We start from the raw sequence: 15195 nt of genomic DNA, 5'->3' as shown, positions 1-15195 counted from the left end.
TTGTAGTGAAATGCAACCATGAACAGAAATGAGCAGCACCGTCAGAGCAAAAGAGGATGTATGATCCTGGGTCATTCTAGTTCTACCTCTAGGTCTCCTAGAGGGATGTTCTTGACAAATCGCTGGAGGAAGACGAACAGGAGACATAATCAGATCCCCGATACACCTCAGCTGACTCAGCGTGAAGAATCAGAAACTTTATCTCCTAGGATGAGCCTGGACACCCTATGGAGGAAGCTCGGATTCAGTTTCTAGTTCTGTTGATCACGATCCCCATCACCATGAGTGAAGTCAACACATTAATGGACCAGTAAATATCAGGGTATCTGCAGGTTTAAGGGAGCCAAATTTAAGACTTTTTAAGACCTTTTTAAGGCCACTTTGACCAAATTTCAGCAATTTTTAAAATTTAATTTAAGCTATAATTTCCAGCTATTGCCTGGAACCGGTGCTAACCACGTCGCGAACGTGGGATTAGCCATCCAGTTACCATTACACTTGCACTTCCCCATGGCGCAAGCTCCCGCTAGCTTAACCAGCTAATGTGCTCATCTAAAAATAGCCCCCTTTCACAACCAACTGAATGTGTACGGTTCCGCTTACGCCAATATCGTACACAAAAAATGCTGAACACTGACTAGAAATTCACGACAATTTTATAGAAATAAAAGAATCTTGTTTATTGGGTCTTTGGTAATTTAAGACCTTTGGAAACAGTATTTAAGGATAATTTGTCATTTTTAAGGATTTTTAGGGCCTTAAATTTGGAAAAGCTAATTTAAGACTTTTTAAGACTTTTTAAGGACCCGCGGATACCCTGAAATATAGACTAGACAGCAATAGACCGCAGTCTAAACTCTGGTCTGGAATCGATTTCTGCCCAAATTCTACCACCACATGTAAACAAGACACCCCAATACTTAAACTTCTCATCTGGAGCCAAAGCTCCTCACTCCAAACCCAGAGGGAGCATTTTACCTTTCCTCATATAAGATCCAACCAGATCCTCCCAAAAAATGCTGTGTAAAGCCAAAGAACGTATTGGATAAGGTAAATCTCCTGCTGTGCATTCATCTGCAGGTGGTTTTCTGTATTTTTATGCCTCTTTGAATATTTACGTTGTCAACTGTTAATGACACCACACAGACTGTCCCTGATTTAAGGTGACAACTCCTCCCACCAGCCAACACGTTTGCCTCTACTTCAGGGAAGCTCCTCCACCATCACTTTCAGCTGGGTCGGCTGAACAGTCAAGAATGGACCGACTCTTAACACACGCTATAATACGGAAATCCAATCCCTGCTGCAGACCTGTTCGACACTTGGGAATATTGAGGCCAAAAGCTGAGAAGCATTTTTACTCAAACGTTCTCACAACATTGTTGGTTTCGGTGTCAGAGTCTATATGGTTCACCTCCAGGTGATACAGAACAGTGAGCCAGGGCTCGGTGGGAACGTCCTTTGAGGTTTTCCCTCACTACTGGAGGAGCTGCCAGGCTTCCTTCAGACAAGCTCCTGAAACGTCGCGGGGTGTCGGCTGCCTAAGATGGCCTCTCTTTAGCAGGTACAAAAAGAAATCATAAATGCTCAAAATCTTATCTCAAAACCAATTGTTTTTCCTCTATACTAAAAATGCAAAGATCCAGCTTTAAGGGATGGTACAGATTTTTCATTCTGACCTTATTATTATTATAATTATTATTATTATCATTATTATTAGATTTATTATTATCATTATTATTATTATTATTATTAGTAGTAGTAGTAGTAGTAGTAGTAGCAGTATAGTGCTGCACGATATTAGGAAAACCTGTGATATGCGATAACAATGATTAATTATGCGATGATGATATTACTTGCAATAAATAAAAACTTAACTAAGGAACAAAAAATAATCAAAAACAAAGAAACAAAAAAATCATAAAAACGAGAAAAGCAAAAGATGTGAGGAAAGGGGAAAAGAAAATGAACAAGAAAAGGCAACCAGTGGATCCAGGGAAAAGCAGAATCTGCAGAAAGAGCAGAACAAAGCTAACTCAGGTGTTTGCTAACCATCAAAATGAAGTGCCGTCCGCCTCGGGGGCGGGCATCTAACCTATGAGAACCCACCCAATTGGCCAAATGGGTGAAGAGCTCTATTTGATTTGTTAAAAAATACATCGTGCTTCCATTTGATTGACTGAATGCGATATGTGTAGCAAACATTTGAGCTGACCATTCATTGCGATATTTATCTGTTCTTTGCGATATGCATATTGTGCATGCTGATATCGCCATAACGATATATTTGCGATATATTGTGCAACCATACAGCATTAGTAGCAATAGTAGCAGCAGCAGCAGCAGCAGCAGTAGTAGTAGAAGTAGTAGTAGTAGTAGCAGTAGTAGTAGTAGCAATAGTAGGAGCAGCAGCAACAGTAGTAGTAATAGTAGTAGTAGTAATAGTAGCAGTAGTAGCAATAGTAGTAGCAGCAGCAGCAGTAGTAGTAATAGTAGCAATAGTAGTAGTAGTAATAGTAGTAGTAGTGGTACAACAAATTACTGTTTTTCCTAAGTTGCACTTAGAAGCATTGTGAATAAAAGTAAAACAAATCCAATCCTGCTTGAGTGTTTATATTAAAAAAAGACTAACAGTAAATAGTACAGTAGTAGTAGTAGTACAGTAAATATATTCTTGGGTAATTATTGGCACCACCCTACATTACCACTACTACTAATGCATAATTAATAACAGGAGTAATGGGATGACAAAGAACGGTTCGAAGGATCTTTCATGGCGGTTAAAACGAAGAGTCGGAGTACCCGGCCCGGAGGGTTACCGGGGTCCCACCCTGGAGCCAGGCCTGGGGTTGGGGCCCGTGAGCGAGCGCCTGGTGGCCGGGCTTTCGCCCATGGGGCCCGGCCGGGCCCAGCCCGAACCGGATACATGGGCTCGTCCAACTGTGGACCCACCACCCGCAGGAGGAACATGAAGGGTCAGGTGCAATGCGAATCGGGTGGCAGACCAAGGCGGGAGCCTTGGCGGTCCAATCCCCAGACAAGAAAACTAGTTTTTGGGACATGGAACGTCACCTCGCTGGCGGGGAAGGAGCCGGAGCTTGTGGCAGAGGTTGAGCGGTACCGGCTAGATATAGTCGGACTCACCTCGACACATTGCATTGGCTCTGGAACCCGAGACCTGGAGAGGGGTTGGACACTCTACTTTGCTGGAGTTGCTCCGGGTGAGAGGCGGAGGGCTGGGGTTGGCTTTTTGTTAGCCCTGAGACTCTCTGCCTGTGTGTTGGGGTTTACCCCGGGGGACAAGAGGGTAGCTTCCTTGCGCCTTCGGGTCGGGGAACGGGTCCTGACTGTTGTTTGTGCTTATGGGCCAAATATCAGTTCAGAGTACCCACCCTTTTTGGAGTCCCTGGGACGAGTGCTAGATAGTGCTCCATCAGGGGACTCCATTGTCCTGCTGGGGGACTTCAATGCTCACGTGGGCAATGACAGCTTGACCTGGAGGGGTGTGATTGGGAGGAACGGCCGACCTAATCTGAACTCGAGCGGTGTTTTGTTATTGGACTTCTGTGCAAGCCGCAGTTTGGCCATAACGAACACCATGTTCGAACATAAGGATGCCCACCGGTACACTTGGTACCAGGGCAGCCTAGGTCACAGGTCGATGATAGATTTTGTAGTCGTATCATCTGACCTGCGGCCGTATGTTTTGGACACCCGAGTGAAGAGAGGGGCGGAGCTTTCAACTGATCACCACCTGGTGGTGAGTTGGATCAGATGGCAAGGGAACATGCCGCGTAGACCTGGCAGACCCAAACGCATAGTGAGGGTCTGCTGGGAACGCCTGGCAGAAGAACCTGTCAAGACGGTCTTCAACTCCCACCTCTGGCAGAGCTTTGACCACGTCCCGAGAGCAGTGGGAGACATTGAGTCCGAGTGGGCCTTGTTCCACTCTGCGATTGTCGAGGCGGCTGTTGCTAGCTGTGGTCGTAAGGTGGCCGGTGCCAGTCGTGGTGGCAACCCCCGTACCCGCTGGTGGACACCAGAGGTTCGGGGAGCCGTCAGGCTGAAGAAGGAGGCCTACAGGGCGTGGCTGGTCTGTGGGTCTCCGGAGGCAGCAGACAGGTACCGGATAGCCAAGCGGAGTGCAGCAGTGGCAGTTGCCGAGGCAAAATCTCGGGCGTGGGAGGAGTTTGGTGAGGCCATGGAGAAAGACTATCGATCGGCTCCAAAGAGGTTCTGGCAAACTGTCAGGCGCCGCAGGAGAGGAAGGCAGCAACTCGCTCACACTGTTTACAGTGGGGATGGGGAGCTGCTGACGTCAACTGAGGCTATAGTCGGACGGTGGAAGGAATACTTTGAGGAGCTCCTCAATCCCACCAATGCGCATTCCGAGGAGGAACCAGAGCTGGGAGGCCTGGGGATGGACTGTCCGATCTCGGGGGCAGAAGTTGCTGAGGTAGTCAAACAACTACACAGCGGCGGAGCCGCGGGGGCGGATGAGGTTCGTCCTGGGTATCTCAAGGCTATGGATGTTGTAGGGCTGTCATGGTTGACACATCTCTACAACATTGCGTGGTCATCGGGGGCAGTTCCTAGGGAGTGGCAGACCGGGGTGGTGGTCCCCATCTTTAAGAAGGGTGACCTGAGGGTGTGTTCCAACTATAGGGGGATCACACTCCTCAGCCTCCCTGGAAAGGTCTACTCCAAGGTACTGGAGAGGAGGGTCCGATCGATAGTTGAATCTCAGATAGAGGAGGAGCAATGTGGTTTTCGTCCTGGCCGTGGAACTGTGGACCAGCTCTATACCCTTGCAAGGGTGATGGAGGGGGCATGGGAGTTTGCCCAACCAATCCACATGTGCTTTGTGGATTTGGAGAAGGCTTATGACCGTGTCCCCAGGGGCACCCTGTGGGGGACGCTCCAGGAGTATGGGGTGGGTGGCTTTCTGTTAAGGGCCATTCAGTCCCTTTACCAGAGGAGCGTGAGTTTGGTCCGCATAGCCGGTAGTAAGTCGGACCTGTTCCCAGTGAGGGTTGGACTCCGCCAGGGCTGCCCTTTGTCACCGGTTCTGTTCATCACTTTTATGGACAGAATTTCTAGACGCAGCCGTGGTGTGGAGTGTGTCGAGTTTGGTGGCAGGAGAATCTCGTCTCTGCTTTTTGCGGATGATGTGGTCCTCCTAGCTTCATCCAGCTCTGACCTTCAGCTCTTGCTGGGTAGGTTCGCGGCCGAATGTGAAGCGGCTGGGATGAGGATCAGCACCTCCAAATCTGAGACCATGGTTCTCGACCGGAAAAGGGTGGCTTGCCACCTCTGGGTCGGGGGAGAGGTCCTACCTCAAGTGGAGGAGTTTAAGTATCTCGGGGTCTTGTTCACGAGTGAGGGTAGGAGGGATCGGGAGATCGACAGGCGGATTGGTTCGGCGTCTGCAGTGATGCGGACGCTGAGCCGATCTGTCGTGGGGAAGAGGGAGCTGAGCCAGAAAGCCAGGCTCTCGATTTACCGGTCGATCTACGTCCCAATCCTCACCTATGGTCATGAGCTTTGGGTAATGACCGAAAGAACGAGATCGCGGATACAAGCGGCCGAAATGAGTTTCCTCCGTAGGGTGGCCGGGCTCAGCCTTAGAGATAGGGTGAGGAGCTCGGACATTCGGGAGGGACTCGGAGTAGAACCGCTGCTCCTCCGGATCGAAAGGAGCCAGTTGAGGTGGTTTGGGCATCTGGTCAGGATGCCTCCTGGACGCCTCCCCGGGGAGGTGTTTCGGGCATGTCCTGCCGGCAGAAGGCCCCCGGGTCGACCCAGGACACGTTGGAGAGGTTACATCTCCAATCTGGTCCGGGAACGCCTTGGGGTCCTGCCGGAGGAGCTGGTGGACAAGGCCGGGGAGAGGACGGCCTGGAGCTCCCTAGTTGGGATGCTGCCCCCGCAACCCGGACCCGGATAAGCGGAGGAAGACGACGACGACGACGAGTAATGGGATGGCACACAGAGAAGTAGTTTACTAGTAATAGTTGATGTTCTTTTTATCATTACTGTTAGCTAGACATCTGCTTGGACTGTGTGTGTGTGTGTGTGTGTGTGTGTGTGTGTGTGAGTGTGTGTGTGTGTGTGTGTGTGAGTGTGTGTGTGTGTGTGAGTGTGTGTGACAAGCTACAGCGATGCCCATCTGAGCTACACAATAGATTACTGTCCCTCTGGGAGAGTTAGGAGTGTGTGGGAGGGTGTGTGTGTGTGTGTGTGTGTGTGAATGCCATCTGTCTCCAAGCTTTTGACCTTTCTCTGCATCACACCTGTGACACCGTAGTCCGGCCCCTCGACTCGGTAACAAACCGAGGGATGCACACGGTCGACACGGATCACATCAATATTGTGACATGAGAGCCGCTTCAGGAGGCCAGCAGCTGAGAGAAGGAAACCCTTTCCTGGTGATTCATGCGGACAAACCAACATCAGATAAATAAAGAGAGAACTGGGAAGAAGTGCACAGAAAAGCTAGTAAATGGAATCCTGGTAAACTGGGTTATTGGGGGTTTATGCAGAACTGTGACATGGTGTTTGCTCCCTTACACATTATTACACATTACTACCGTAATTTCCGGACTATAGAGCGCACCTCAATACAAGCCGCACCGGGTTAAAAGCTGCAGATATCTAAAAAAATCAGGACCAACAAACAACTTCATCTATCCAACCTGGTCCTCATTCTCCTCTTGTATGCATTACCTGCCAAGCTGGGTTTTGCTCCACGCGCCACACATGGGCCTGATCACTACCACCTTTAGACCTTTCTCAGCCTGTAGAATAAAAATCACTTCAATAGAACCTGAAATAGGCTAAAAGATCTCATAAAGCAACACATCATCTCCCATTGTAAAGACATCCAAGAACCAAGAACAACATTTATGTTTATGTTTACTTATTTAGCAGATGCTTTTATCCAAAGCGACTTACAATTTATAACCTATAGGGCAGGGCTGCATATATCGAAAAATTATCGTCATCGCGATAACAGGACGTGCGATAGGCCCATCGCAAAACACCGCAAAACAGCGATAAATGTTTGGTTCAAACATTTCCATCCATGTCATACATCAGCTTTTTGTAAACCAGCTCTGTTTCATACGTGGAAGTATTATTTGACCAATCAAATGTAGTCCTTCAGATATGCGGCCAATCAGATGGGTCCGTTCACGTAATACGCCCGCCCCCTACATAGACCCTTTTGGAAAGCAACACCCGAACTGAGTTAGCGGCGCCGTTCCCTTGTTCGTCATGCTGGCTCAGAGCAACGAACGCACTTTGTGCTGACGTTTCTGGATTCAGCGCTGCTTTCAAACGTGAACGTGAGTCCGCTCGGTGTCGTTAATCATTTTTACCGGGCTGACTCTGACACGTGCCGGTGAACCAACCCACCTTCATGTCGCCAGTGTTAGCCCCAGGCTCCGATTAGCTTCCAGCTAAAAGGCTACAGCACTCTCCTCCCAGTCCCACCCTGCTAAAGGGGGCCTTGAAAAGTTCCCCCACACATCAAAGTGATTTTTCATTTATGAGCTTTTATAACCTTGTTAATCAGGAGAGTTGATTTGCTGCTGCACATAAACTGTCAGTCAGAAGCTCTGCTAGCCGGTTATCTTAGAGGAGCTAGTTCAATTTGTTAGCTTGTTATCAGAATCATAGCTGCAGTTTCATCATCTGAGCTGCTTTTTAAGATCTAGGTAAACTTGTTCAATTTGGGGTTAAAAACAAACGTTTTCACGTATTTTCCATGTAGTTTTTTGCCAGTTCCTCTTCTGAAAGGTAGATAATTGTTTTTCTCTTTCCCTCAGAAAATCTTAATATTCTCCTAGTTTGGCCCAGCACAGTTCACTTCCCAATTACAGCAACAGCCTTATATCATAACCACATAAGTGGAGAAAATGCTCAGTAGCAATGAGAGAGTTTGCTGTTGCATTTAAGTGATGTTAACTATTATTTAACATTTAAACTTATTTTCTGATTTTTTTTTATTTATTCAAAAACCCTGGTAAGGGACGTTTTTCTGTATTTGGAGCATCAGAAAAAGTTTTGTGGTGGAGGTGATGTTTTAAAGTCACTGAGAAACTGCATGCATGCAGGCTGTTGTTTTGCTGCTAATACAGCAGCAGGTGCAGCTGCTAATACAGTAGCAGGTGCAGCTGCATGTTATTGCAATAAAAATGTTATGTTGTAATGGAATTCATGCATTAGTTTTTGTTTGCTTTGAACCCAGAGCAGACGTCACACGCCAGACGACATCAACACTGCATACTTTAGTATTTGTTCATTTATTGTGAGTAATACCGATATCACAATATTAAGCACTGTTATCAAATATCGCAGGTTTTCCTAATATCGTGCAGCCCTACTATAGGGCATGTTGTGATCTGTGGGGGAAACCGGAGTACCCGGAGGAAACGCACGCATGCATGGGGAGAACACACAACTCCACGCAGAAAGGCCGTAGCCGAGTTTCGAACCTGCAACCTTTGTGCTGCGAGGCAACAGTGCTAACAACTGCGCCACCATGCAGCCCATTTAGACTGTAGGAGTCACTTGGGTAAAGTTAAGGTCAAAGGTCATGATTTAATTACAGAGGGGGGGAAAAAGCCTCTGCTGCTCATAACTAACACAAAGACCCATCTCACATTCACCAAAACAACATCTAGACGATCCTTGATACTTTCTGTCCATAGAGGAACCCTTCTGGAAGGTGTGTGTCGCGTTCCAACATGGTGGTGGTTGTGTGATTGTCTGGAGCGGCTCTGATGCTTCAGGACCTGGACGAACCATGAATTCTGCTCCCTAACAGAAAATTCGGAAGGAGAATGTCTGACCTTTGACCTTAAGCAAAACCCTCCGAAGTGGCTGAATTATAACACTTCTCTGAAGACGAGTGTTACAACATCTCGTCAGGTTTAGGGGTGAATTACAGGGTTTTACTTTTACCCAGGTCAAGCTAGCTGGAAGCATTTAAATGTGACAAAGAAAGCAAAACCGGAGGGACAAAAACTTCCTCGCAGCACTCTACAAGTTTATGCAATCTATAGGTTTCTCACCACAATCGTTTGTCTCATCAAGTACGAGCACATCACCGTTACAGAAACTACTTTCCCTAATAGCTTTTCCTCATTTTCCTGCTGATGCAAAGTGAAAGCAGACACTTTCAGCTGCTTCCAGAGTAATGCTGTGAAACTAACCTTTAACGACTGCAGAGATGGACTGCCTCTTGTGATTTCAGCTCTGCAGCCACAACAAGAAATCCCGTTAGCGTGCGCCCTCCCGCTCCAAGATAACAGCTAGTGAATCACGTATGCTATTAATCTCAACACAACAAGATGGGCACCAAAGTCTCCTTTCATACCAAACGCCTCGGTCTGCTTCCCCTCAAGAGTCATCGAACAGAAACTGGGATCTCCATCTTGAATGGTTAGCACTTTGAGCCACACAGCAGCAGATTACTGACCGCGGTGTCCAAGATTAACTTTGTTCCCGTTCCAATGCAGCAGCTGTGTCCGCTCATCTAAACTCTGCAGCTGTATGAACCTCTTCCAAACTTGCCCACAAGCATCCCAAATAAGATTTTGCTGAGTGATAACATCCCTCACATCCCAGCCTTCCTGTCCTGCCTTAATTTCAAGCTGCACACTTTGGACGATGATCCTCATTAGCGTCACAAACTGTTGCAGCGATGATTACATCTTCTTAGAAGTCAGATGATTCTACTTTAATAAGTAAAACTGACCCTAGGCATTTTGTTTTCCATACATGAAGATGACCTTAATATGTGTACTGGAATTTTCTGCTCTAATTAATGAGAAAATCATTAACATGTGAGGAATTTTCTATTTGTTGTATTAAAAAAACTTCTATCTGTGATGGTAATCTGATGAGATGCTCTGAATTCAATACATTTGCTTCCCTCACAGAGACGAACGAGGGCGCACAGAAACATGTAAATGAAGTCAGTTCAAATTAGTCTGTGATGGCATCCCAAACGAAACGCTCAGCGACCTCGGGTTGCATCGGCCCACCTTCTATTAACTGCATTTGCGGACAGGAACATGATGGTGGGTGGAAGAGCGTGTTCCGGGTCTGCAGGTATGAACTAACCAGGGTAACAAACAGAAATAGAGACACTAGAGAGGGTCCCGTGGAGCCAGAAAGGGAAAATTGATCACACGATTGGGTGAAGTGGTAAAATGAGAAAAATGGCAATGAGGGAACCATTTGAATGTCCAACCACTAGGATCATTGATGAAGAACTCATTTTGGACCAATATCAATATTATTACTGATACTGTGATATTGATACCGTGTTGGGGCGATGATGGCACAGACGTTAAGTGCTCGCCCTGTAATCAGAAGGTTGCAGAATCGAGCCCCGCTCAGTCTGTTGTTGTCTCTTTGGGCAAGACACTTTAACCCACATTGTGTCAAGCCAGGGTGTGAATGTGTGTGAATGGGTCAATGACTGATTGTGTTGTAAAGCGGCTTAGGGGTTTCCAGGACACTAGAAGGCGCTATACCAAATAAAGACCATTTACCATGCATTTCCTCCTTTGGCCATTATTTCAGCTTTAGCTTCAAGAAAGTTTTAGTTGTAAACAACAAAGCACGCATGTGCCGCCGGCAACTTCAGCAGATGATACGGCGGCTGGTAAGGGTCACCGCGCCTACACCGCAGCCACGGTAAACCCACCAAGATAATAGTTTTTTTAAAAACAGGACGGTCATGTGTACTTTTTTTTTTACCGGGGTTTACCGCTACACCGGTTACCGTGACAACCCTACCTGATCGGTCTGCTTTGATCTATTTTGAAAACTCCGATCAAAACCGATAGGGGCGCCATCGGCCGATTGGGATCAAATGCCGATCCGTCGGCGCATCCCTAATCAGTACGTCTGCTAAAACAAACTCAAATCAGCAAACACAAAACCGTGTTACAACTCAGCCAGTCTTACAGACACTGGGCTAAAATTTTGTGAGATAGTTGCTGAGAGTCAGCCTCAAATTGCCCAAGCACCAACTGATTTGTTTGAACAGGGTATCTGCAGGTTTAAGGGAGCCAAATTTAAGACTTTTTAAGACCTTTTTTAAGGCCACTTTGACCAAATTTAAGCTATTTTTTAAATTAAATTTAAGCTATAATTTCCAGCTATTGCCTGGGGCCGGTGCTAACCACGTCGTGAACGTGGGATTAGCCATCCAGTTACCATTAAACTTGCACTTCCCCATGGCGCAAGCTCCCACTAGCTTAACCAGCTAATGCGCTCATCTAAAAATAGCCCCCTTTCACAACCAACTGACTGCGTACGGTTCCGCTTACGCTAACATCGTACACAAAAAATGCTGAACACCAACTAGAAATTCACGAAATTTTTTAAAGAAATAAAATAATCTTGTTTATTGGGTCTTTGGTAATTTAAGACCTTTGGAAACAGTATTTAAGGATAATTTGTCATTTTTAAGGATTTTTAGGGCCTTAAATTTGGAAAAGCAAATTTAAGACTTTTTAAGACTTTTTAAGGACCCGCGGATACCCTGTTGAATTTATCCAGATTAAGGGGTCAAATTATGTTGGGAGAATATCTGGCATACAAGTTAAGGTTATTGTAATTCTCACCACTGCTTCATCACATGGACATCTATAACTGTAATAATTATGTCAAATCAGTTCAAGGTGACCATCACAGATTACATTAGAGGCAGTGTTAGTGAAAATGTGAACCAATCCAGCAAATTAGCAATATTTTTCATTATTTTATTTAGAAAATTTGACTAAATTGGCTTCAAAACAAACGCTCCATTGACAGCTCTCGGTCAAGGGACGGGTTCCACTGTTGTCTTTCAAACGATCTCTGCACGCTACTGGACAACAAACAACGTGACATACTCACCGCAAAGGATGTTGGTCAACGAGGCAGTCCGCTGTTGAAGAAGATGAACATACATCCTTCTTCAAAATAAAGGACTTAAGTGCATCCATCTACTCTTGATTCTAATAAAGACAAAGTCCAAATTGTCCAAAATTGATGTGAAAGTTGTTTCAAACGAGCAGCCACCATCTTTTTTCACTCCATCGCATCATCCCGCCCACCAAACCTGTTGAGCGCCTTGATTGGATCACCACTGTGGACCAAACACAGAGCTCTATCGGTTTGAAACCCCAATAGAGCGCTGTGATTGGCCCGCCAGAATGCTGCTAGGGCCCGCGGAGGTTCCAATGGAGCGTTCCTAGACCAAACTTTGCAAAGCAAGAATTCACTCGGCTATTTAAACACAGTAATGGCTGAACAACTTTGTTTCAAACTGTGCCATGAAAAAAAAACTGGATATCCTATATAGGGCTGCAGCTATCGCATATTTTTGTAATCGAGTACTCTATCGAATATTTTATCGATTAATCGAGTACTCTAATAAATTACCCTTTTGCGTTTGTAAACCATTATATATCAAATAGCATGTTATAATATATGAAAGACCTCTTAAAATGAGCACGCAATTGCCAGTTATTAAAGTTTTATTCAAAATTAGTTTTCAAAACTTCAGCACTGCAACTTTACAGTAAACAAATGCGAGCGGCTGCGGCCCAAACAGCACCAGAACCGCTCACGGCGCATGCGCAAACATGGCTCGCCAGCTATTTCCCTATTAAAACACGTCCGTTTTAATTTCTACACTTTTTTCTCACACTAACAAGGATTGTCGAGAAAGCATGTTTGCCGTGGTTATGTCAAATTATACTGGTCACACAACATTTATTTACTCTTTCGTTTTCCTTCGCCACTCTCATAAATACCTGCGTCCTCCTGCAGCAATCCTGAGGGACAACGGACATCAATAACAACACAGTAAAAAGTCTGACGTGTTGTAAAAACTGCTATTTTTAGCACATTTTAGGACCGACGTGTTGCTACCAGACGACAGTGTGAGCTGAAACTGAGTGCAACAAACGAAAAAGTCGCACAGTGTCCGCAGAATATATAGAAATACAGGCTAAAATGCATTATCTTGTAGAGGCTCCGAGTCCGCTCGCAGAAGAGACATTTACATGTGGATGTTTCCTGGTCAGGTTGCAGCATGGAGGATGTGGTGCTGTGGTAGGCTAAATCCATTTTACAGTATTTAAACTGGACTACATTTTCCGCCTTACGACGTGAATAATGGTCCCACATCTTTGACATTTTGTGTCTTTTTCGCACTACACCGGGATCCAAGTTGTCCGCCCTGGCTTAAGAGAAAGTTAAGTCACATTCGCTACTCGCGTGTGCATTCAGTGCAGTATTTATGTGCGTCACTTACTTCGGTCCGGGTGAAACATGATCCCGGGCGACTGCAAAGCCATGAATTAATTAAACATGAATTAAACGAAGCCTCGAGGCAGAGAATTTGACTCGAGGATTTTTTGTACTCGAATTATTCGAGGTACTCGAGGAATCGTTTCAGTCCCAATCCTATAGTAAACATATTGCATGCTACATGCACTGCTTAATGCACAATGAATGTCCCTGCATTGTGCAACTACCCTTGAAAAGGGTAATAATCATGGTACCTGCCTGCTGAAATGAAGATTTGATACTAGAAATCAGAGAGCATGATGGATCTTCACTTTTTGACCTGTTTGTTGGGGAAATACTCCCCTGCTGCGCGGTAAAATGTTCATCACAGCTCCCATGTTGTCATCTTGGAGTCTCAACATCGATGACTCATGACCCATCTCTCTCGACTGCTGATGAATCAGTCTTGTACTTGATGAGTTATGATACGACTGGACAGAGTGATAGTAACTCAGCTTTTAATGCTGCACTCTAGAGCTTTGAAGTCTTTGAACCTGGTATTTTGATGTGGAGTGCGACTTCCACGGTTTTGAAGAGCCGATCTGATCGTACCTCTTGTCAGTCACTCTGTATAGTCTGCTTAGCGGTGATGCTCATGCTCGAGCAGACCACAGCCAGCAGGAGAATGGACTACCCCGGCTGCTGCCGCTCCTTCTGCCAGACAAAAATAGAAGCGGGAATACTCGCCAAAAGCAACCTTGTATTTGTGTTTCGCGATTGGCCTTTTCAGAGGAGATCCATTTTGGCTGCATCTCAGCAGTTCTCCTCTCTACCTGATACACTGTGTCAATAGCCGGGTATCTGCACAAACATTATGTGCTTGCGTGCTGCTTTTTTACCCCCAATCTGCTCTCTCGTTCCGTCAAGCTACGAGCCTTTTGCTGACAGCAAGAGCCGTTTTGAGATTCCTGTCGCGATAAAAGCATCTACTGAACAAATGCACTCAGATAGGAGGATGAGGAGGGGCACAAAGACACAAAAGACGGGTCGTCTTGGTCAACTGGAAGACAGCAAACTCTGCAGTGCATTTGTATCAGCACTCAGGTCTGTTAGAGTTCTGTTTAAGAGTACACTCCTCTTCTCTCTCTGTGTGTGTGTTTTTGTGTGCACCCCCCTGGTGTTAAGACATTAAGGGTTGTGTAAGTGTGTGTGTTGGCCTGGCGAAGCCTGTGACTCAGAGCGGTAGCTGTAGCTGGCTTCTTTTCGGGTCACTTAGCAGCACTGAGTGCGTTTGAGGAGGCACGTTATAAAGCGTGCTCGTCTGCAACGATCTCAACACGCTACACTGGGAGACAAGAGCAGAGGAAAGGAAAGGAGGAGAGGAGAAAAGAAAAACAAGATTAACAACTAGGCCAGCACCGGGTCATATCACATGAATAATGACATTTGAGGATCCTGCTTCCTCTGGCCGCTAGCATTAACTCTGTAGGGCCAGTTGAACAAACTGAACCACGGAAAGTGCGGTTCACGTTTTTTTAACAGCTGCTCAAATTTCGGTGAAAAAATCGGATTAACTCGGGCAGGGGTGGGGGGGTGGGGGGTGTTCAGCGTTCGGATTACATCTCAGCATCCGAGTGTCGCTCACCATGCTGCAAACAGCTGGAGAAACGTTCACGTGTCTGATGCATAGCGATGAGCCAGGAGACACCCTCTCGTTAAATTATTCCATCCCACGTCTACCCCTCCTCATCCATCTTCCCCCACCCCTCCCCCACTCGCTCGCTCCCCCCTCTCCTCTTGCCACTGTTCTCCCTCTCCTCCCACTCTCTGCTGTGCGTTTCACTTCTTTACGCTTCATAAAATCCAGACGGGACCCTCGCATACGTCCCGCCCCCA

General features: G+C 46.3%; 1 protein-coding gene across 5 annotated transcripts in view; it reads right to left on the bottom strand.

The window, feature by feature from the left end:
* rbfox2 (RNA binding fox-1 homolog 2) overlaps positions 1 to 15195 on the bottom strand; it is a 70699-nt gene that overhangs the window by 26419 nt on the left and 29085 nt on the right. The gene's annotated exons all lie outside the window — the stretch shown is intronic.

This window comes from Nothobranchius furzeri, chromosome 7 (genome assembly GCF_043380555.1).
Source record: "Nothobranchius furzeri strain GRZ-AD chromosome 7, NfurGRZ-RIMD1, whole genome shotgun sequence".
NCBI classification, from domain to species: Eukaryota; Metazoa; Chordata; class Actinopteri; order Cyprinodontiformes; family Nothobranchiidae; genus Nothobranchius; species Nothobranchius furzeri.
The sequence above is the reverse complement of the archived record's forward strand: the minus strand, read 5'-3'. Positions and strand labels throughout refer to the sequence as shown.